The 22,684-nt window shown below is 42.6% G+C and overlaps 1 long non-coding RNA gene across 1 annotated transcript; it reads right to left on the bottom strand.

Moving 5' to 3' along the window:
• Positions 1-1,624: 1,624 nt before the first annotated feature.
• LOC141148156 (uncharacterized) lies at positions 1,625-17,946 on the bottom strand. The gene is made up of 3 exons (XR_012245174.1): positions 17,836-17,946; positions 14,684-14,713; positions 1,625-1,654 (listed from the first exon to the last, which is right to left on the bottom strand). It is a non-coding gene; the product is annotated as an uncharacterized lncRNA (long non-coding RNA).
• Positions 17,947-22,684: the final 4,738 nt, after the last annotated feature.

The raw sequence follows: 22,684 nt of genomic DNA, 5'->3' as shown, positions 1-22,684 counted from the left end.
AAAGAGCCGAATACACTCGACTATGTGTATCTCGGCGGCGTTCGTTCAGTTCCGCCGGCGCCGACTCCCTCCGAACTCCACGGCGCCATATTTAAAACATGCAGCTATGTGTATGTTGGCGGCGGCAGTAGGCATGGACACTGGGGGCAAGGCTGCACTGACCACTGGGGCAAAGCTGCACTGACAAGGCTGCACTGGGGCAAAGCTGCACTGACAAGGCTGCACTAACAAGGCTGCACCGCGGCAAAGCTGCACTGACAAGACTGCACTGGGGCAAAGCTGCACTGACAAGGCTGCACTGGGGCAAAGCTGCACTGACAAGGATGCAATGGACACTGGGTCAAGGCTGCACTGACACTGAAAAGGCTGCAAATGAACACTGATGAGGCTGCATTGATGGACATTTTAATGTAAGTTTCTTTTCCTTAAACTTCCCTCCTAAAAGTTTTTCCCTAAAATTCTCTGCTAAACTTGGGGTGCGTGTTATACGCCGGCGCGTGTTATACGCCGATAAATACGGTAATTTAAAACTACTCGCGGCTATTAATGAATTGCCAGTCTGACAATACACATAAAAGTTAATTGATAAAAACGGCATGGGAATTCCCCACAGGGGAACCCTGAACCAAAATTTAAAAAAATGATGCGGGGGTTCCCCCTAAATTTCATACCAGGCCCTTCAGGTCTGGTATGGATTTTAAGGGGAACCCCGCGCCAAAATTTAAAAAAAAATGGCGTGGGGTCTCCCCAAAAATCCATACCAGACCCTTATCTGAGCACGCAACCTGGCAGGCCGCAGGTAAAGAGGGGGGATGCCCCCCTCCTGAACCATACCAGGCCACATGCCCTCAACAATGGGAGAGTGCTTTGGGGTAGCCCCCCAAAACACCTTGTCCCTATATTGATGGGGACAAGGGCCTCATCCCTGCAACCCTTGCCCGGTGGTTGTGGGGGTCTGCAGGTGGGGGCTTATCGGAATCTGGAAGCCCCCTCAGGTGCATGCTTTGGCCAATCAGCAGCCATCAATGCACTGCGATCTTGCAGTACATTATGGGGCGCTCGTAGGGCAGGCAAACATCCCGCAAGAGCCCTATATGTTTGTTTGTACTATGAACAAGCGAACACTCATCTCTAGTACAGCGGACTCAATGCCAACTTTTGCCAAGTTACATTCAGGTACCTACCCTGCTTGCTTTAAAAATAACTACATTAATAATGTATTCATGATTCCATAACTGCATTAATATCCGCCCTAGATAATTGTACTTACACATGATTGGATGATTCAAATGAAAACAGCATCACCTGATTTGCTAAATGAACATTCATTTACATTCTCTAATCCTCTACTCCTTTAGTAAATCAACCCCAGTGATAGGCTCTCATGAGATCACCTCTTTTTAAACCCTAAGATGGTCAGTTCCTACTCCAGATAGTGTATAGATAGGTTGGTTTTATTCTTGTGGATCAAATGAAATTGTAGGGTTTAAGTTGTGTAACTAAATAGTGCAAAAGGATGAATTTAGATCTTCTTGCTTATTTCAGCCAAAATCAATGAAATTGTGTAAAAAAAAGAATGATTGATAGAGCTCTTCTATTAGAGATCCCTCACTTGGTGACTTACCTCTCTGTGTACAGTGGTAGCCATCAGTACCTGAAGAAAAGGAAACAATAACATATCAGATCCACACAAAGCATTCTTCTCTACAAAAAGGAGCAACAACTTCAACTGTTTTGTTTGCTTAAAGTCAACTCCCCCTCCCATCATAGTAAGTGCATATATAAAATATACAGTATAGGAGTATATACTGGATATAGTATATATAGATAGATAACTTCTGATACCTTTCATGCCTAGTAAGTAGGAATTGGCTCGATGTACCCGGGTTCAGGTCATGGGATGTTTGGCAAACATATGACAATAATGCTGAATTCAGACCCCATTTAAGTCAATGTGAAATCAATTATCCCCATTTTCAAGGCTAAAAGGTAGACCTGCTTGGGGGACTCCATAAACCTTCCAAGGAATATGCACATTTCTGGGATGTGTACAAAGTACGACAGCAAAAGTGATATTTGCAAAGAAAAAATATATACTTTCCTGCATGCTTCCTTTTTTGTGAATACAAACCAGGCCTTCATCATCAATGATGAGAGTCTGGAATGCATTTTTGGGGGGTCTCCATGCCATAAAAAGAGCCAACTAGAAAAAGTAAATTAGCAGCAAATGTTTTCTTTTCTGTCACGTTGCTTAACGAAAATGCAAAGCCCCCCTCCAAATCCATACCACATACTTTATAGTATATGGTATAGATTTTACAGGAACTCACATATAAAGTGGTGTAATATCTCCCCTAAAATCAATACCAGACCTGTCTAATCTGGGTATGGATTTATAAGGGGAACCTCATGCAAAAAATAGTGGGGGTCCCCCAAAATCCATAAAAGACCCTAATCTGGGGAGGGGGTTGAGCTGTGTGAGGGACTTTGGTCCCCTTTGCAAATTAGTAAAAGGTACATAGTATTGTTGGTCTTTTATTTAAAAAAAAAAATCCAGCATTGCCAATTCACCTTCATCCATGTCATCCAGTGATGTACAAAAGGTCCTCATAAATCACCAAAAAAAAAAAAATACTCATCCTGCCCGTCTGGATAAAGTGATGAAAATGTATGAATCCATCTGACTTCTTACTTTCTCAACTCCAAGAAGTTAGATGGGTTCATGCATTGTCATCTCTTGGTTTTATATGTTTATGTACAACTTTCTAGGAGGACTGAAATAAAAGTGCTATTACGTGTATATAATAATGTGGTAGGTGGTGGGTGATTGTTTTCTTGAAAAAAGGGCAGAGACACCCTAAACGTTCATTCTTTGTGCACTGGTCCAAATCATTTGGTGGAGGGGGATTATGGTGTGGGGGTTGTTTTTCAGGGGTTGGGCTTGGCCCCTTGTTTCCAGTGAAGGTAACTCTTAAGGCGTCAGCATACCAAGACATGTTGGACAATTTCATGCTCCCAACTTTGTGGGAGTACAGTAGTTTGGGGATGGCCCCTTAATGTTCCAACATGACTGCACACCAGAGCACAAAACAAGGTCCATAAAGACATAGATGAGTGAGTTTTGGGTGGAGGAACTTGACTGGCCTGCACAGAGTCCTGACCTCAGGCCGATAAAACACCTTTGGGATGAATTAGATCGGAGACTGGGAGCTAGGCCTTCGTGTCCACATCAGTGCCTGACCTCAAAAATGCGTTTCTGGAAGAATGGTTGAACATTCCCATAGACACACTCCTAAACCTTATGGATAGTCTTCCCAGAAGAGTTGAAGCTGTTATAGCTGCAAAGGGTGGGCCAACTCAATAGTGAACCCTACGGACTAAGACTGGGATGCCATTAAAGTTCATGAGCGTGTAAAGGCAGGTGTCCTAATACTTTTGGTAATATAGGGTATATACCGTATATAGGGTACAAACGCAATACAAAAAGATCAACAAAATAAATGTCAATTAACCACTTGACCACTGGGCTCTTAAACCCCCTTCCTAACCAGACCAATTTTCAGCTTTTGGTGCTCTCACATTTTGAATGACAATTACTCAGTCATGCAACACTGTACCCATATGACTTTTTTGTCCTTTTTTTCACACAAATAGAGTTTTCTTTTGGTGGTATTTAATCACCGTTGGGTTTTTTATTTTTTGCGCTATAAAAGAAAAAAGACTGAAAATTCGGTAAAAAAATGAAATTTTCTTTGTTTCCGTTATAAAATTTAGCAAATTTAGTAATTTTTCTTCGTAAATTTTGGCCACAATTTATACTGCTACATATCTTTGGTAAAAATAAGTACAAATCGGTGTAAATTATTTGGTCTTTGTGAAAGTTATAGAGTCCAAAAGCTATGGTGCCAATATCTGAAAATTGATCATACCTAAATTACTGACGGACTATCTATATTCTTGAGACCCTAACATGCCAGAAAAGTACAAATACCCCCCAAATGACCCCTTTTTCGAAAGAAGACATTCCAAGGTATTTAGTAAGAGGCAGGGTGAGTTTTTTGAAGTTGTCATTTTTTCCCACGATTCTTTGCAAAATCAAGATTTTTTTTTTCTTTTTTTCCACAAAAATGTCATATTAGCAGGTTATTTCTCACACACCGCATATGCATACCACAAATTACACCCCAAAACACATTCTGCTATTACTCCCGAGTATGGCAATACCACATGTGTGAGACTTTTACACAGCGTGGCCACATACAGAGGCCCAACATGCACGGAGCACCTCCAGGCGTTCTGGAGCACCCAGGCCAATTCTGACATTTCTCTCCTAAATGTAAAAATCATCATTTATTTGCTAGAAAATTACATAGAACCCCAAAACATTATATATGTTTTTTTTAGCAAAGACCCTAGAGAATACAATGGTGGTTGTTGCAACTTTTTATCTTGCACGGTATTTGCGCAGCAATTTTTTGAACGCTTTTTTTGGGGGAAAAAACAGTTTTGTGCTTTAAAAAAAAACAAAAACAGTAAAGTTGGCCCAATGTTTTTGCATAATGTGAAAGATGAAGTTACGCCGAGTAAATAGATACCTAACATGTCATTCTTCAAAATTTCACACGCTCGTGGAATAGCGCCAAACTTCGCTACTTAAAAATCCCCATAGGCGACGCTTTAACATTTTTTACTGGTTACATGTTTTGAGTTACAGAGGAGGTCTAGGGCCAAAATGATTTCTCTCACTCTAACGTTCGCACCGATACCTCACATGTGTGGTTTGAACACCGTTTTCATATGTGGGCGGGACTTACTGTGCATTCGCTTCTGCATGCGAGCACACGGACAGGGGCACTTTAAATTTTTTTTTTTTTATTGTTCATTTTACTTTATTTATTTTAGTTTGACACTTTTTTCCCAAAAAAAAAATTTTTGATCACTTTTATTCCTATTACAAGGAATGTAAACATCCCTTGTAATAGGAATATGACATGACAGGTCCTCTTTACAGTGAGATATGGGGTCAATAAGACCCCACATCTCACCTCTAGGCTGGGAAGCCTGAAATAAAAAAAAAAAAAAAAAAAAAACGATCCTGGCTTCGATTGTAGTGGTGAGACGGTAGAAGCACCGGAGGGCGGCGGGAAGGGGGGGAGGTCCCCTCTCGCCTCCCGTAAGAATGATCAAGCAGTGGAATAGCCGCTATGATCATTCCTATGGTGTAGGGAATCGCCGGCTGAAAAAGATGATATCTGAATGATGCCTGTAGCTGCACCCATCATTCAGATATCCCCGCACAAAGTCAAGGACGTCGTATGATGGCCGGTGGGCGGGAAGTGGTTAAAACACATTTTTTTTTTTAACACAAAGTTGTCCATTTATACAATATTTCGAACACATAGCATGTACATATCAAAAAGGACACCCCGAAATAGATTCACCTACTCCCCCTGAGTACGGCGATACCACATGTGTGAGACTTCCACAGCCTGGCCACATACAGAGGCCGAGTACAGCTGAATATGGCCGAGCATGGCTGAGCATGGCTGCGCATGGCAGGGTATGGCTGCGCATGGCAGGTTATCGCCGAGTATGACTGGGTATGGCTGGGTATTGCAGGGTGTTGCAGAGTATTGCGGGGTGTTGCAGAGTATTGCAGGGTGTTGCAGGGTGTTGCGGAGTAGTACAGAGTATTGCAGAGTATTGCGGGGTGTTGCAGGGTGTTGCGGAGTAGTACAGAGTATTGCGGGATGTTGTGGAGTAGTGCAGAGTATTGCGGGGTGTTGCGGAGTAGTGCAGAGTGTTGCGGAGTAGTGCAGAGTATTGTGGGGTGTTGCGGAGTAGTGCAGAGTATTGCGGGGTGTTGCGGAGTAGTGCAGAGTATTGCGGGGTGTTGCGGAGTAGTGCAGAGTATTGCGGGGTGTTGCGGAGTAGTGCAGAGTATTGCGGGGTGTTGCGGAGTAGTGCAGAGTATTGTGGGGTGTTGCGGAGTAGTGCAGAGTATTGCAGGGTGTTGCGGAGTAGTGCAGAGTATTGCAGGGTATTGCAGGGTATTGAAGAGTATTGTGGGGTGTTGCTGAGTATTGTGGGGTGTTGCGGAGTATTGTGGGGTATTGCGGGGTATTGCGGGTTGTTGCAGAGTAGTGTGGGGTATTGTGGGGTGTTGTGGAGTATTGTGGGGTATTGCGGGGTATTGTGGGGTGTTGCGGAGTATTGTGGGGTATTGCGGGGTATTGTGGGGTGTTGCGGAGTATTGTGGGGTATTGCTGGTTATTGTGGGGTATTGCTGGTTATTGTGGGGTGTTGCGGAGTATTGTGGGGTATTGCGGGGTATTGTGGGGTATTGTGGGGTATTGTGGGGTGTTGCAGAGTAGTGCGGGGTAAAGTGGGGTGTTGCAGAGTAGTGCGGGGTATTGTGGGGTGTTGCAGAGTAGTGCAGGGTATTGTGGGGTGTTGCAGAGTAGTGCGGGGTATTGTGGGGTATTGCGGGGTATTGTGGGGTGTTGCAGAGTAGTGGGGGGTATTGTGGGGTATTGTGGGGTATTGCGGGGTATTGTGGGGTGTTGTGGAGTATTGTGGGGTATTGCTGGTTATTGTGGGGTATTGCTGGTTATTGTGGGGTGTTGCAGAGTATTGTGGGGTATTGCGGGGTATTGTGGGGTATTGTGAGGTATTGTGGGGTGTTGCAGAGTAGTGCGGGGTATTGTGGGGTGTTGCAGAGTAGTGCGGGGTATTGTGGGGTGTTGCAGAGTAGTGCGGGGTATTGTGGGGTATTGCGGGGTATTGTGGGGTGTTGCAGAGTAGTGCGGGGTATTGTGGGGTATTGTGGGGTATTGCTGGTTATTGTGGGGTATTGCTGGTTATTGTGGGGTGTTGCGGAGTATTGTGGGGTATTGCGGGGTATTGTGGGGTATTGCGGGGTATTGTGGGGTGTTGCAGAGTAGTGCGGGGTATTGTGGGGTGTTGCAGAGTAGTGCGGGGTATTGTGGGGTGTTGCAGAGTAGTGCGGGGTATTGTGGGGTATTGTGGGGTATTGCGGGGTATTGGGGAGTAGTGCAGAGTATTGCAGAGCATTGTGGTGTGTTGCGGAGTAGTGCAGAGTATTGTGGGGTATTATAGTATGGAGGGATGGCTGAGCATGGAGGGATGGATGGCTGGATGTGAATGTATTTGTCACAGAGCAGCATTGTGGGCACTACAGATGCAGCCCACAACGCTGCTACTATCCGATCCCTCCCCCCGCTCCTCCCCCTCTGTACAGATCGGTACACAGAGGGGAGGGAGGAACCGGCGTCATGACATGACGCTGGTTTGTTTACATGTGATCGCTCCGTCATTTGACGGAGCGATCACATGGTAAACGGCCGTGATCAGCGGCCGTTCACCGTGATCCGTGATGCGCCGGGTCCTCTGGACCCGGCGGTCACGGAAGTTCTCGGGTGCGTGCCCCAGGGGGCGCGCGAGAGCAGTATTCTGGGAGGACGTCCATGGACGTCCTCCCAGGATAAGCCGACCGCACTGTGGCCGTCTTTCGGCTATGGCCCGGTCAGTATGTGGTTAAATAAAACTATTTAGTGTTAATTATATGACAATTGTAGGGGTGAAGCCCAGACATTTAACTAAACTTGGAAACAGAAGATGCTTTTGTGACAAATGCATTTCATAGTTCAATTAATTTTTTTCAATATATTTAATAATAAATAGTTTTAATTTACTTGATCTTGTTTTTTTTGTTGAAAACCTAAAAAGCCCATGTATTGTTTTTGTGTTTATATTTTTATATACATTGTTTTTGATCTAAGGTATGTGGTATAGATTAATAACCCATCAATCCATCATGCAATATTTAACAGTTGATGAGATATTATTATTATACTTTATGTAAGTTGATTTATAGAAATATTTTTACTTTTTGCTGCTCTGTGCTGATGTTGTTTTTGTATCTGTTTAAAGCCCAAGTGAAGGGGGTTTATGAATGCTGTTGAAAGATGTTGGTTACATTTGCAGCTATTAAATATCGCACCTTTGATTGAGAATCTTTTTTCCCTTCCAGGTTGCAGTGAAACGCTCTCTTTTTCTGTTTCTTTATTTTGTTTTCACTGATTGAATGCTTTCCTACAATTTATTTCTTATATTATTTTTCATGTTTTTGCAGGTGAGCAGCCTAATGCCGTGTACACATGAGTGGACTTTTCGACGGACTGAACTCCGAAGGACTTTTCGACGGAGTTCTGACGGCGTTCCAACGAAACGGACTTGCCTACACACGATCACACTAAAGTCCAACTGATTCAAACGTGATGATGTACGACCGGACTAGAATAAGGAAGTTCATAGCCAGTAGCCAATAGCTGCCCTTGCATCGTTTTTGATCCATCAGACTAGCATACAGACGAACAGATTTTTCGACAGGACTCAAGTCCGTCGGAAAGATTTGAAACATGTTCTATTTCAAAAGTCCGCCAGATTTTTCGACAGAGGTCCGATGAAGCCCACACACAATCAAATTGTCCGATGGATTCGTTCTGTCGGACCTTTGCTGACGAAAAGTCCGGTCGTGTGTACACGGCATAAACTTTGTGCATGGTAGAGGAATGTTCTGGGCTTAAGTGTGCTTCTTTCTCTAATTGGATCAGTATGACATCCAGGTGAGAAGAATTATCTGAAGGAGACGACAATGAAAGCCCTGATATTTGTCTCTGTACATTTTTTATGTATTTTATCAGATCCACCTTACTTTTCTTTACAAATACAAACTCCCCATTAGGGATGAGCTTCGAATTCGACTCGAACTCATGTTTGACTCGATCATCGGCTCTTCACCAGTTCGCCGAACAGCGAACAATTTGGGGTGTTCGTGGCAAATTGGAATGCCGCGGAACACCCTTTAAAAGTCTATGGGAGAAATCAAAAGTGCTAATTTTAAAGGCTTATATGCATGGTATTGTCATAAAAAGTGTTTGGGGACCCGGGTCCTGCCCCAGGGGACATGGATCAATGCAAAAAAAAGTTTTAAAAACGGCTGTTTTTTTGGGAGCAGTGATTTTAATAATGCTTAAAGTCAAACAATAAAAGTGTAATATTCCTTTAAATTTCGTACCTAGGGGGGTTCTATAGTATGCCTGTAAAGGGGTGCGTGTTTAGAACAGTCTGACAGCAAAATGACATTTCAAAGGAAAAAAGTCATTTAAAACTATTCGCGGCTATTAATGAATTGCCGGTCCGACAATACACATAAAAGTATATTGATAAAAACGGCATGGGAATTCCCCACAGGGGAACCCCGAACCAAAATTTAAAAAAAAATGATGTGGGGGTCCCCCTAAATTCCATACCAGGCCCTTCAGGTCTGGTATGAATATTAAGGGGAACCCCGGTCAAAATTAAAAAAAAAATGGCATGGGGTCCCCCTCAAAATCTATGGATTTTAATGGGAACCCCGCGCCAAAATTTAAAAAAAAACGGGGTCACCCAAAAATCCATACCAGACCCTTATCCGAACATGCAACTTGGCAGGCCGCAGGAAAAGAGGGGGGGATGAGAGAGCGCCCCCCCTCCTGAACCGTACCAGGCCACATGCCCTCAACATTGGGAAGGTGCTTTGTGGTAGCCCCCCAAAACACCTTGTCCCCATGTTGATGGGGACAAGGGCCTCATCCCCACAACCCTTGGCCGGTGGTTGTGGGGGTCTGGTTGTGGGGGTCTGTGGGTGGGGGGCTTATCGGAATCTAGAAGCCCCCTTTAACAAGGGGACCCCCAGATCCCGGCCCTCCCCCCCTGTGTGAAATGGTAAGGGGGTACAAAAGTACCCCTACCATTTCACTAAAAAACTGTCAAAAATTTTAAAAATGGCAAGAGACAGTTTTTAACAATTCCTTTATTTAAATGCTTCTTCTTTCTTCTATCTTCTTTCTTCTTTCTTTCTTCTATCTTCCTTCGGTTTCTTCCTCCATCTTCTTCTTCTGGTTCTTCTGGTTCTTCCTCCAGTGTTCTTGTCCAGCATCTTCCTCTGCGGCATCTGCATCTTCTTCCCTTCTTCTCCTGGGCCGCTCCGCATCCATGATGGCATGGAGGGAGGCTCCTGCTGTGTGACGCTTCTCTCTTCATCATTTTCTCTTCATCTTCTTCTCTTCATCTTCTTGTTTTCATCTTCTTTTCGGGCCGTTCCGCATCCATGATAGCATGAAGGGAGGCCCCAGCTGTGTGACGCTTCTCCTCTTCTGACGGTTCTTAAATAACGGGGGTGGGGCCACCCGGTGACCCCGCCCCCTCTGACGCACGGAAATTGACGGGACTTCCCTGTGGCATTTCCTGTGACGTCAGAGGGGGCGGGGTCACCCATTACGTAACCCTGCCCCCTTCTGACATCATGGGGAATGCCACAGGGAAGTCCCCATCAAGTCCCTGTGCATCAGAGGGGCCCCGCCCCCGTTATTTATGAACTGTCAGAAGAGGAGAAGCATCACTCAGCGAGAGCCTCCCTCCATGCCATCGTGGATGTGGAGCGGCCTGAAAAGAAGATGAAGACAAGAAGATGAAGAGAAGAAGAAGAAGATGAAGAGAAAAAGATGAAGAGAAAAAGATGAAGAGAGAAGCGTCACACAGTGGGAGCCTCCCTCCATGCCATCATGGATGCAGAGCGGCCCGAGGAGAAGAAGGGAAGAAGACGCCGACGCCGTGGAGGAAGATGCCGGACGAGAACACCGGAGGAAGAACCAGAAGAACCAGAAGAAGAAGAAGATGGAGGAAGAAACCGAAGGAAGATAGAAGAAAGAAGAAAGAAGATAGAAGAAAGAAGAAGCATTTAAATAAAGGAATTGTCAAAAACTGTCTCTTGTCATTTTTAACATTTTTGACAGTTTTTTAGTGAAATGGTAGGGGTACTTTTGTACCCCCTTACCATTTCACACAGGGGGGGAGGGCCGGGATCTGGGGGTCCCCTTGTTAAAGGGGGCTTCCAGATTCCGATAAGCCCCCCACCCGCATACCCCCACAACCACTGGCCAAGGGATGTGGGGATGAGGCCCTTGTCCTCATCAACATGGGGACAAGGTGTTTTGGGGGGCTACCCCAAAGCACCCTCCCAATGTTTTGAGGGCATGTGGCCTGGTACGGTTCAGGAGGGGGGGGCGCTCTCTTGTCCCCCCCTCTTTTCCTGCGGCCTTTCAGGTTGCGTGCTAGGATAAGGGTCTGGTATGGATTTTTAGGGGGACCCCACACCATTTTTTTTTTTAATTTTGGTGCGGGGTTCCCCTTAAAATCCATACCAGACTTGAAGGGTCTGGTACAGATTTTGAGGGGGACCCCACGCCATTTTTTTTTTATTTTGGCCGGGGTTCCCCTTAATATCCATACCAGACCTGAAGGGCCTGGTATGGAATTTAGGGGGACCCCCACGTCATTTTTTTAAAAATTTTGGTTCGGGGTTCCCCTTTTGATTATTCATGTTCGTGTCCCATAGACTTTAACGGTGTTCGCGTGTTCGAACAAATTTTTTGCTTGTTCTGGTGTTCGGCTCATCCCTATTCCTGGTGTACGTTTTTAAATACACTTTCAGGCAGGCAGGCGATTCAGTGATCTGCAGTGCATAAAATATATATACAGTCTCCTACATATATATACAGTAGCCACTGCATTCTAGTCTAGCCAAGCCTATATCTGACTGCAAGCCATTGCTGGTGTACTTTTTCAAATACACTTTCAGGCAGGCAGGCAGGCAGGCAAGTGATTCAGTGATCTGCAGTGAATTAAATATATATACAGTCTCCAACATATATATATCCACTGCATTCCAGTCTAGCCAAGCCTATATCTGACTGCAAGCCATTGCTGGTGTACTTTTTCAAATACCCTTTCAGGCAGGCAAGTGATTCAGTGATCTGCAGTGAATTAAATATATCTACAGTCTCCAACATATATATATATCTACTGCATTCTAGTCTAGCCAAGCCTATATCTGACTACAGGTAGTTCCTGGTGTATGTTTTTAAATACACTTTCAGGCAGGCAGGCAGGTGATTCAGTGATCTGCAGTGCATAAAATATATATACAGTCTCCTACATATATATATATATCCACTGCATTCTAGTCTAGCCAAGCCTTTATCTGACTGCAGGTAATTCCTGGTGTACGTATTCAAATACACTTACAGGCAAGCGATTCAGTGATCTGCAGTGCATAAAATATATATACAGTCTCCTACATATATATATATATCCACTGCATTCTAGTCTAGCCAAGCCTTTATCTGACTGCAGGTAATTCCTGGTGTACGTATTCAAATACACTTACAGGCAAGCGATTCAGTGATCTGCAGTGCATAAAATATATATACAGTCTCCTACATATATATACAGTAGCCACTGCATTCCAGTCTAGCCAAGCCTATATCTGACTGCAAGCCATTGCTGGTGTACTTTTTCAAATACACTTTCAGGCAGGCAAGTGATTCAGTGATCTGCAGTGAATTCAATATATATATACAGTCTCCAACATATATATACCCACTGCATTCTAGTCTAGCCAAGCCTATATCTGACTGCAGGTAGTTCCTGGTGTATGTTTTTAAATACACTTTTGGGCAGGCAGGCAGGCAGGTGATTCAGTGATCTGCAGTGCATAAAATATATATACAGTCTCCTACATATATATATCCACTGCATTCTAGTCTAGCCAAGCCTTTATCTGACTGCAGGTAGTTACTGGTGTACGTTTTCAAATACACTTTCAGGCAGGCAAGTGATTCAGTGATCTGCAGTGGATTAAATATATATACGGTCTCCAACATATATATATCCACTTCATTCTAGTCTAGGCAAGCCTATATCTCACTGCAGGTAGTTCCTGGTATACGTTTTCAAATACACTTTCAGGCAGGCAGGCAAGTGATACAGTGATCTACAGTGCATAAAATATATGTACAGTCTCCTACACATATATATATATATATATATATATATATATATATATATATATATATATATATATATATCCACTGAATTCTAGTCCCAATACTTTTAGTAATATAGGGTATATACTGTATATAGGGTACAAACGCAAAACAAAAAGATCAACAAAATAAATGTTGATTAAATTAAACTATTTAGTGTTAAATATATGACAATTGTAGGGGTGAAGCCCAGACGTTTAACTAAACTTGGAAATAGAAGATGCTTTTGTGACAAATGCATTTCATAGTACAATTATTTTTTTCAATATATTTAATAATAAATAGTTTTAATTTACTTGATCTTGTTTTTTTGTTGACAACCTAAAAAGCCCATGTATTGTTTTTATATTTTTATATACATTGTTTTTGATCTAAGGTATGTGGTGCAGATTAATAACCCATCAATCCATCTTGCAATATTTAATAGTTATGAGATATTATTATTATTATACTTCATGTATGTCGATTTATAGAAATATTTGTACTTTTTGCTGCTCTGTGCTGATATTGTTTTTGTATCTGTTTTAAAGCCCAGGTGAAGGGGGTTTATGAATGCTGTGAAAGATGTTGGTTACATTTGCAGCTATTAAATATCGCACCTTTGATTAAGAATCTTTTTTCCCTGGGGCGCATGCGCAGTAGCCTGAGGGGGCGGTAATGCCGCCTTAGAGCTCCGCTTCATGGGGGTTCCCACCGGAGAACTACAGGTCCCAGTTGCGCCAAAAACGACACAAATCAGAAGCGGATTCATCCCAGAGCCACCTACCATACAAATAATGGTTCTGAAGAGTCCAAAATCCAAGTTTAAAATGAGTACACTGAAGGAAGCGGTACACTGTCCGTCGGCCAAGATGGCTGCATCATCCTCCTCCTCACAGCGCAGCACACAGCACTGTGCTCAGTGAAAACACAGCCTCTCAGCCACAAAGCCCAGCCCACTCTTGGTGAGTCTGAATATGACACCAGTAACACAGCGACTGCAAGCCAACCTGACATATTTATAAAATTTGAACAAATGTTACTCTTAAACAGATGTCTGACCACATAACAGAAAAACTGACTAAAGAAATAAGAGAGCTGGGACAGAGAACAGCAGAGTTGGAACAGAGAGTTGATGAAATTGATAACCATACATAGCATTATAGTTCTGAACTTATGTCTATTAAAGAGGAGAATCTCACATTACAGGCACGCTTAGAAGACCAGGAAAACAGGGACCGCCGATCAAATCTACGGATCAGGGGAATCTCTGAATCTGTCCTTGATTTACAGGCTACTATGACGATGCTTTTTCCAGGAATTAATACCTGATATTGCTGTTGACAGACTTGAAATGGACAGAGTGCATAGAGCTTTAGCTCCACGCAAACCCAACGGTCCTCCTAGGGACATAATAGCTAAATTGCACTTCTACAGAACCAAAGAACAGCTGTTTGCAGCTGCTAGAGATAAAGATCCTCTCAGCTTCCAGGGCTATACTTATCAGCTTTTTACTGACTTGTCCCTACTTACAGTTGCTAAGAGGTAAGTGCTTAAACCCCAACTGCAAGTGTTCCAACGTAATCAAATCACTTACCACTGGGGGTTTCCTTTTTGTGTCCGATTCACCCATCTTGAAACCAGATATGTATGTCGCTCCTCAGAGGACTTACAGTCAGCCCTCACTGATAGTATCCTCATTTCCTCAGTTCTACCGTAAAAGAGTAAACCTCCAGAAAGAGAATTATACTTACCAGGGGCTGGAAAGGTGGTGAAATTTGAAACTAGATAAAGAACAGATAAAAGATTATAAACTGGAGAAAATGAACAAAAAAAACATCCAATTTGTATTATTTGATCTGCCACACATTTTCTTGCAAAAGATGAAGAATCGGGTTCAATGCACACTAGCATTTTTTGGATCTCCTAGAAGCTGTTAGCTTTTTTTTTCTGCTCCTAGAAGCTAAATAGTGTTATCTCTATGTATCCATGCACACTATATTGTGCTATTAGCAATTTTTTGAGTCTCAGCATTTAGTAGCAGAAAAAAATTGTTTTTGCAGAGTTTTGGGAGCATTTTTCCAGCAGAAAAAAAATGCTTAACGCTCCTAAACACTCCTAAATGCTTCTAAATACTAAAAAAAAGCTACTAAATCAGGGTTTACATGGTTGTGTCATCTATGAGTCAACACAGAAACATAGAAAATAAGTAAGGGCAGACATTTATATATGTTTTTGAATTGTTTTGTTTCTTTTGTTTTGTTATTTTTTATTTATTTATGATTTATTTGTTTTTGTTAACTTTGTTTTTTTTTTTAGGTCTATGTCTGTTCCAAGCATGTTTGAACAAGAACCACATTCTAGCCCAGGAAGTAGACGGTGACCATGGATGATGCCTGAACAGAGTTGGAGCCATGCTTGTGAGAGAAAAGCAAATAAAGTATTGTCAGGGGGAGATCTCTACGAGAGGTAATAAATAACTGGAAGTGTTCCAATGATAGAGTACTGAGCACGGGACAACATATCTGATGTTAGGTCAGCTTTATAGCTCCTTTCCTGACATTATTCTTAGTGTATTCATAAGAGAGAGGAAAACACGATCATAAGGCCACTTAAATGTCACATGCGTATATACCTTCAAAATCGAAAACATAATTGTGTTGGACTTTACTGGCATGAAAGGGAACACACATTGTAATTCATAAAAAAGTATACATTTTATTACAATCAAGATTGATACATTAAATTTACGTTACATTGGGGGTTATTTACGAAAGGCAAATCCACTTTGTACTGAAAGTGCACTTGGAAATGCAGTCACTCTAAATCTAAGGGGTAGATCTGAAATGAGTGGAACCTCTGCTGATTTTATCATCCAATCATGTGTAAGCTAAAATGCTGTTTTTTATTTTACTTGCATGTCCCCCTCAGATCTACAGCGACTTTACTTACAAGTGCACTTGCAGTGCAAAGTGGATTTTCCTTTAGCAAAATAACCCCCATAGTTACATAGTAGGTGAGGTCCAAAAAAGTCCATCAAGTCCAACCTATGTGTGAGATTATATATCAGTTAAGGCTCGGTTCACATTAGTGCAACTTGGGATCTGACTTGTTAGACCCAAAGTCGCAGGACATGCCCAGGTCAATGTAGTTTTGGCTGTGAAATGCCACTTTTCTCTATGAGAGATGGTCCAATTGACACTACTGAAGTCACTGCGACTTCAGAAAATCTGACTTTGCCATGGCTTCAATGCCAGAGAGTGTAAAAGTCTTATCAAAGTCACTTCAAAGTCGTATCAAAGTCGGACTCCAAAGTTGCACTGAAAAATTGTACAACTCTGGAGTCAGCAAGTGGGAACCAAGCTGAAAAGCATAATAGGTTGATAAAAGCAAATGTATGCTTGTTATACAACTTTGAAACCAACTGCGGCTTATTTACCACATACAGGGTGACAATATATGCAAAAAATGGCTTATTGCTTCATTTAAGAAATATGTTGTGTTAAAATAAGTCCTCATGGGGACTTATTTCTAGTAAAAACTGTTCTAAGTGCTCCTTATTAAGGTCTTGAGGATCTTCCTGACAATATAAGTTAGCTCTGAGGAAAAGGGCCTGACCGTGACACCAAAGCATGTTAGATAGCCTCACCTATTACATTTCACTTTATGCATTGGAGAAGTTGTCTTATCATACATTTAGTCTCTGAGGATGTGAAAGCACCCTGTACCTAGGATGTGATAATTTTACTTCTTTTGTGAGTATTTTATTTAAAAAAGTTAACAATTTATTGTTGTTGAAAATGGTTTTGCACTAGGCAGGTGTGTTCTTTCTTTCTCTGTTCCTTTAGTATCAAAGATTACCCCAGTCTGAGGAGAGCTGCAAGGTCTTAAGTGATCCCTACACAATGTAAGTTGTGAACAGTATTAGAGGAGAAAAAATCTTCAGCCCAGTGTCCCAGATCTATATCTTTTAATACTTTAGCTCTGTTATTGTATGTATATTTAAACTAACCGGTCTGTAGTTACCTTATAAAGACTGCAATCCATTTTTAAATATAGGCACCACACTGGCCTTGTACCAATCCATTGGTGCCAAGTCAGGTTTTAAAATTCTATAAACAATAGAAACAATGGCATTGAATCAGAGCTCAGCTCTTAAGGGACACATGGGTGTAAGTCATCTAGTGCGCTGATATTTTATGTATATGTAAACAAACTGTTTTGTAATTACTTGATAAAGATTTCACTTCATTTGTTGCAAAACAACTAGCTATTAAAAGTCTATAAAAAGCAGAAACTATAGCTTTGAATCAGAGGTCATCTCTTTAAGGACAGATGGGTGTAAGCCATCTGGTGCTTTGTTTACCTTCTGTCTAACTGTCCCTGGATCAATTTTGAGCCATTTTGGTTTATTTGAGGCTGTGATAATACTATGCTCATTATGGGCTCGACTTCCTCAATTTTCCTTTATTTACACAGAGCTGAAGGTATTGTATAGATGTTCTTACCTTTTGGCATCAGTCACCAACTATGAGCTATTTTGTAAAGGGACCTACATGCTGAGAATTTATTTTTTTACTATTAATACATTTAAACAATCTTAGAGGTTTGTATTTGTATCTTTCCCAACCTGATTTTGCCCTGCCAGATTTATGTGTTTTCGTAGATAAGATGTAAGTTTGCTGGGAACCTGACAAATAATATATAAATGGTGATGGTGATGCACCTTTCACATGTTCTAAGTGCAGGATCTACACCTCTCTTGCTGAGTCTGTAGATGTTTTCTTGAGGAATGGATCTAGGTCTTCCATATGGTAACTGCTCTCCAAAATCAGCCACTATACCATAGGCCACCCGGACTCTCTAACCCAGGTTTAACCAAATCAGTTGACCTGAATCTACTCACCAGCCATCCCATGGGGAGCACACAGCAGGACCAGGAGGAAGAAGAGAAACATCCTCCTTTTCTTTGTGTTTTCTCCTTTCTATATCAAGCCTTCATGAACACAAACTTCTCCCAACAACAGCTTGTTCACAAATATGATGTTAGCTTCCTGCTCCCTTTTATAATGTTTCATTACAAGTAGGGGAAAACACACATTGTCTCTTGGCACATTCCACATTATATTTAATGCTGACTTCCTTATACTCTACCATTGCCGTCACACCAAAAATGTTACTGTTGCTGTCCAAAAATTGAATTACACCTAAACATCCATTGATACCTTGGGGTAAATCATTTAAATATTTCCAGTAAATGACTTTGACATTGAGTTATCTGTAGCTATTATAAGAAAAACATTTCTCTGCAGTTAATGAACAGAGATATATACTACCCAGCATTAAGAAAAAACAACTCAACTCAATGGGCTGTATATAATTAGGGATGAGCCGAATACCCCCGGTTCGGTTCACACCAGAACCTGCGAACGGACCGAATGTTCGTGCAAACTTTAGAACCCCATTAAAGTCTATGGGACTCGAATGTTCAAAATCAAAAGTGCTAATTTTAAAGGCTAATATACAAGTTATTGTCCTAAAAAGGGTTTGGGGACCCGGGTCCTGCCCCAGGGCACATGTATCAATGCAAAAAAAGTTTTTAAAAGGGCCATTTTTCGGGATCAGTGATTTTAATGATGCTTAAAGTGAAAAAAAAGTGAAATATTCCTTTAAATATCGTACCTGGGGTGTGTCTATAGTATGCCTGTAAAGTGGCGCGTGTTTCCCGTGCTTAGAACAAAATGTCATTTTTAAAGGAATAAAAGTCATTTAAAACTGCTTGCGGCTTTAATGTAATGTCGGGTCCCGGCAATATGGATGAAAATCAGTGAGACAAACGGCATGGGTATCCCCCCAAACGGCATGGGTACCCCCCAGTCCATTACCAGGCCCTTTGGGTCTTGTATGGATATTAAGGGGAACCCTGCACCCCGCACCCAAATTTAAAAAAGGAAAGGCGTGGGGCCCCCAGGCACTATATACTCTGAACAGCAGTATACAGGCGGTGCAAACAAGACAGGGACTGTAGGTTTGTTCTTATGTAGAATCTGTTTGTAATTTTGAACTGGAACATTTTTAAAGTGTAGCTCCAGCCAAAAAATCTATTTTTAAGCTTTTTGGAAAACATAAGGAAGGGTTATCACCCCTGTGACATTTGTTTTGCTGTCTGTGCTCCTCTTCAGAAGATTTCACCACACTTTCTGTCCCAATGACAAATGTTTTTTGAAAATTTGGGGTTTTTAGTGAAACAAGGATTGGTGATAAAGCATCAGTGAAGAGGAGACACGTTTTTCCCATATTAACTCTTACAGGAGAGAATTTCCCTTCCTAGGGGTAGATTTCATCTCACTTACTGTTGTCTCCTTCCGTTTGCAAGTAGGAGTCGTTTGTAAGTTGAATGCTTGAAAGTAGGGGCCTGCCCTATATACTCTGCAGAAATTGGGGCCTTAGGTGTTGGTGTTGTAATTACATGCCATTGTTGAACAGTGGTAGAAAAATTGGGCCTTTGGTCCTGGTGGTGGTGCCACAACACTGTAAGTCCTCACAGTTACTCTTGGTGGGCGCAGGAATGGGCCCTGCTGTGAAATATTAGATCAAGAATTGTAATTACATGCCCCTGTTGAACAGGAGCAGAAAGATTGGGCCTTAGGCACTGGTGCCACAACACTGCAACCCCTCACAGATGCTATAGTTGGAGCGCAGGAATGAGCCCTGCAGCAAAGTATTGCATCAAAAATTGTAATTACACGTCCCTGTTAAACAGGGGCAGAAAAATTGGGCCTTGGCCACTGGTGGCGGCGCCCAGAACCAAAAATGTTCTTACACGCTATCAGCATGATCATTGAGGAGGAAGAGGATAACCACTCAGCATAACAGGATAGTCACTCAGCATCAGCATAGGCAGTCTTGAAGGGATCTCACATTAAAAAAAAAATCAAGGGGGGGCGTGGCTTGACCTCGTAGAGAATGGCTGCTTAACTTCAGAGCTCCGCTGACAGGGATAGAAATCTGAATTCCAAGGACGGTCAACGGCCTCCCAAACACCCGAAAAGCGATGGGTACATCCTCTAGAACTTCGTTGACCTCCCGGTCCCGTTCTCCCCGTGAAATACCGGCAAGATCCAGTCAGAACATCCCGGAGATGTTCCGGGCACAGATGGGAACTTCGGCGCCGGCTCCCACCTCACGGAGCCAGCATCAGCATCCTCCTCACTCTAATGCTGCTGCATCTCCATCTCCCGCTGAACTCAATGACGGGGGAATTCTCCTCAATCCTCATCAGCATCCGAGCCTGAGCGATCTCAGATCCGTAGCTGAGGACATTAAGGACACCCTGACAGCAGCAATCTCAGATTTAAAAATTGAAATCCAAGCTATTACAGGCAGAGTTCAGGCGGTGGAACAAATGACTGCCCTCCATTCATCCAAGATCCGTCACCAGAATCTGGCGATTGACACACATACACGGCAATTAAGAGATGTCAATCGCCACTTGGAAGATTTAGACAATCGCGGCAGACGCCACAACCTCAGGCTGAGAGGTTTGCCTGAAACCGTGGATGCGGATCACCTTCAAAGTGAAGTTATTCATATCTTTAATAACATACTCGGCAGACCCAGAGAGGTTCCTATTGCGATGGAAAGAATCCACCGTGCCCTGAGACCGAAGGGAAAGGACTCTGACCCGCCTAGGGATGTGGTATGCTGCATTATTGACTACCGTTTGAAGGAAGACATCCTGAGGGCTGCACGTTCCCAGACCCCTTTACTACATAACGGCACAGAACTTCGTCTATTCCAGGATTTATCAAATATAACCTTGCAGCGCAGAAGGGAACTGCAACCCCTTCTGACAGTACTCCGGGCCAAGGGTATAATTTATAATTTAAAGTTCCCTTTTGGTTTGGCGGCAACAGTACAAGGACGCTCAGCTCTCCTCAGAGTCCCTGAGGATTTACATTCCTTCTGTGACACGCTCGGAATCCCTCTCATGGAGGTCCCAGATTGGTACGCGGAATTTCGTACCCCTACAGCATCTAAAGCACCTTCCAGGAGTGAAGCAATGGAGACCCAACACACAAGCTACCGAAGACACCGTTCGCCATCGGAACCAAGAATTCTTCAACCCGACCCGCAGTCTCCTTCCATCTACAGCCCGACGAAACCTCCATGCTCCAGAAGAGCTAGAAGAGACCGGTGAATACAGATGGCATCTGCAACATAGACTGAAAGATTTCCTCTGACTGTTCATGTGCCGTTTTTAGAGTATTGAAAGTTCATACCCCGGCTGGTAATATGTTCCTAAAGTATTTCAATATGTTAAGTTTAGTTTATGTAGATCATAGTTCTTACACACAGGCATATCTATATCCCCCTTAACACTGACTACCAAAGCAGCGCTTTGCCTGCATGGTTTGTTCTGTCACAACTTACTCTCCAATACAGCCCTACACTAGCAGTTCCTCCCTTCATTAGAGCTCTATTATAATTAAATTCTTATGTGACTGTATTTTCCAATCTAATGAGGTATAGGGTCATCAGAGATCTCCAATCTACTTTATCTCTCCCTCCTCTAGCTGATCGGTACACTGACAGTTTAACAGGGTTTCATCCCGCTCCGATTACACGGATTGATAATTCTAACTGCAAATACGCCCTTCTCTTACACACAACAGGCTGCTAGTAATATTCTTTGACACCCCTATTTTAATCCTGTATTTACTCTCTGTTCCTCTTAGATAACAATTACATTATTAGGTGACTACTAGAACTACCACACAATCTTATTGCCATGACAACCAGCTGTTCATCGCTCTATTGGTTGCTGTCTTTCGGCGCGAATTCATGAGAGGAGCCAAGGTCTGAGGTAACAAGTTCTCCCCCAACATGACTCATGCAGTCGCTCATTGGTTCTCACAAGGTTAGAGACCTGACTTGTTACCGTGGTGACACACTGAAGACCTTTCTCCCCTGCCTCCACACACGCACCTCCCATAGGAGGATGCCTGTGTCATCCCAGCCCGAGATGGTTGAGACACATGATCCATCTCCTTAGTCGTCCTAACATCACCTTATCTGTCATGAATTATGCAAAGATTAGGGCACTCACTACCCTGTATGATTATATAGAACTTATGCTTACGAGTGCCTTTCCCTAACTGGACAGCTATCTACATGCCAAAACGGAACTGAAAGGCTTCTCAGACAAAGGCACTCTAAGGGAGTTTCACAGACACTGATCTTTCTCATATAATCATCCCCTCCTATCCACTGAGATATGCTCCTAATTAGCATAACGATCTACATGGATACTTCGTTTTATTAATTATTTTGACAAGCTTCTTCATAGCCTTCAGGGGTAGTTAATTATTAATTAGTTCAGGCACGGTTTATCTATCTTAAGAGATAATACTTTCTACCTATGTTGAATACTCTGCTCTGCAAACTGTTCAAGTTTTCTGGCTGACTGTTTAACTGAATTATTACATAGACTTTTGCGCTATGAATATCTGCACCTCACCAGATGTTTATTTTATGTGCTACTCATGGGGATTTTTATTTCTTTTATTTCTTTTATTTTTCTGTTTTTTTCATTCTTTCCTCTCACTTAACGATCACCAGGGGAACGATCTCACAAAATATGTCACTAACTTAATGTTTCATCTGACCATACACCTAATTTTTTATCTGCTTTTCGCAAATCTGACCCATGCTGTTTCTCCAAATCCACTAAGAAAGTTAATAGGCGGCATTCA

This window comes from Aquarana catesbeiana, linkage group LG06 (genome assembly GCF_042186555.1).
Source record: "Aquarana catesbeiana isolate 2022-GZ linkage group LG06, ASM4218655v1, whole genome shotgun sequence".
NCBI classification, from domain to species: domain Eukaryota; kingdom Metazoa; phylum Chordata; class Amphibia; order Anura; family Ranidae; genus Aquarana; species Aquarana catesbeiana.
The sequence above is the reverse complement of the archived record's forward strand: the minus strand, read 5'-3'. Positions and strand labels throughout refer to the sequence as shown.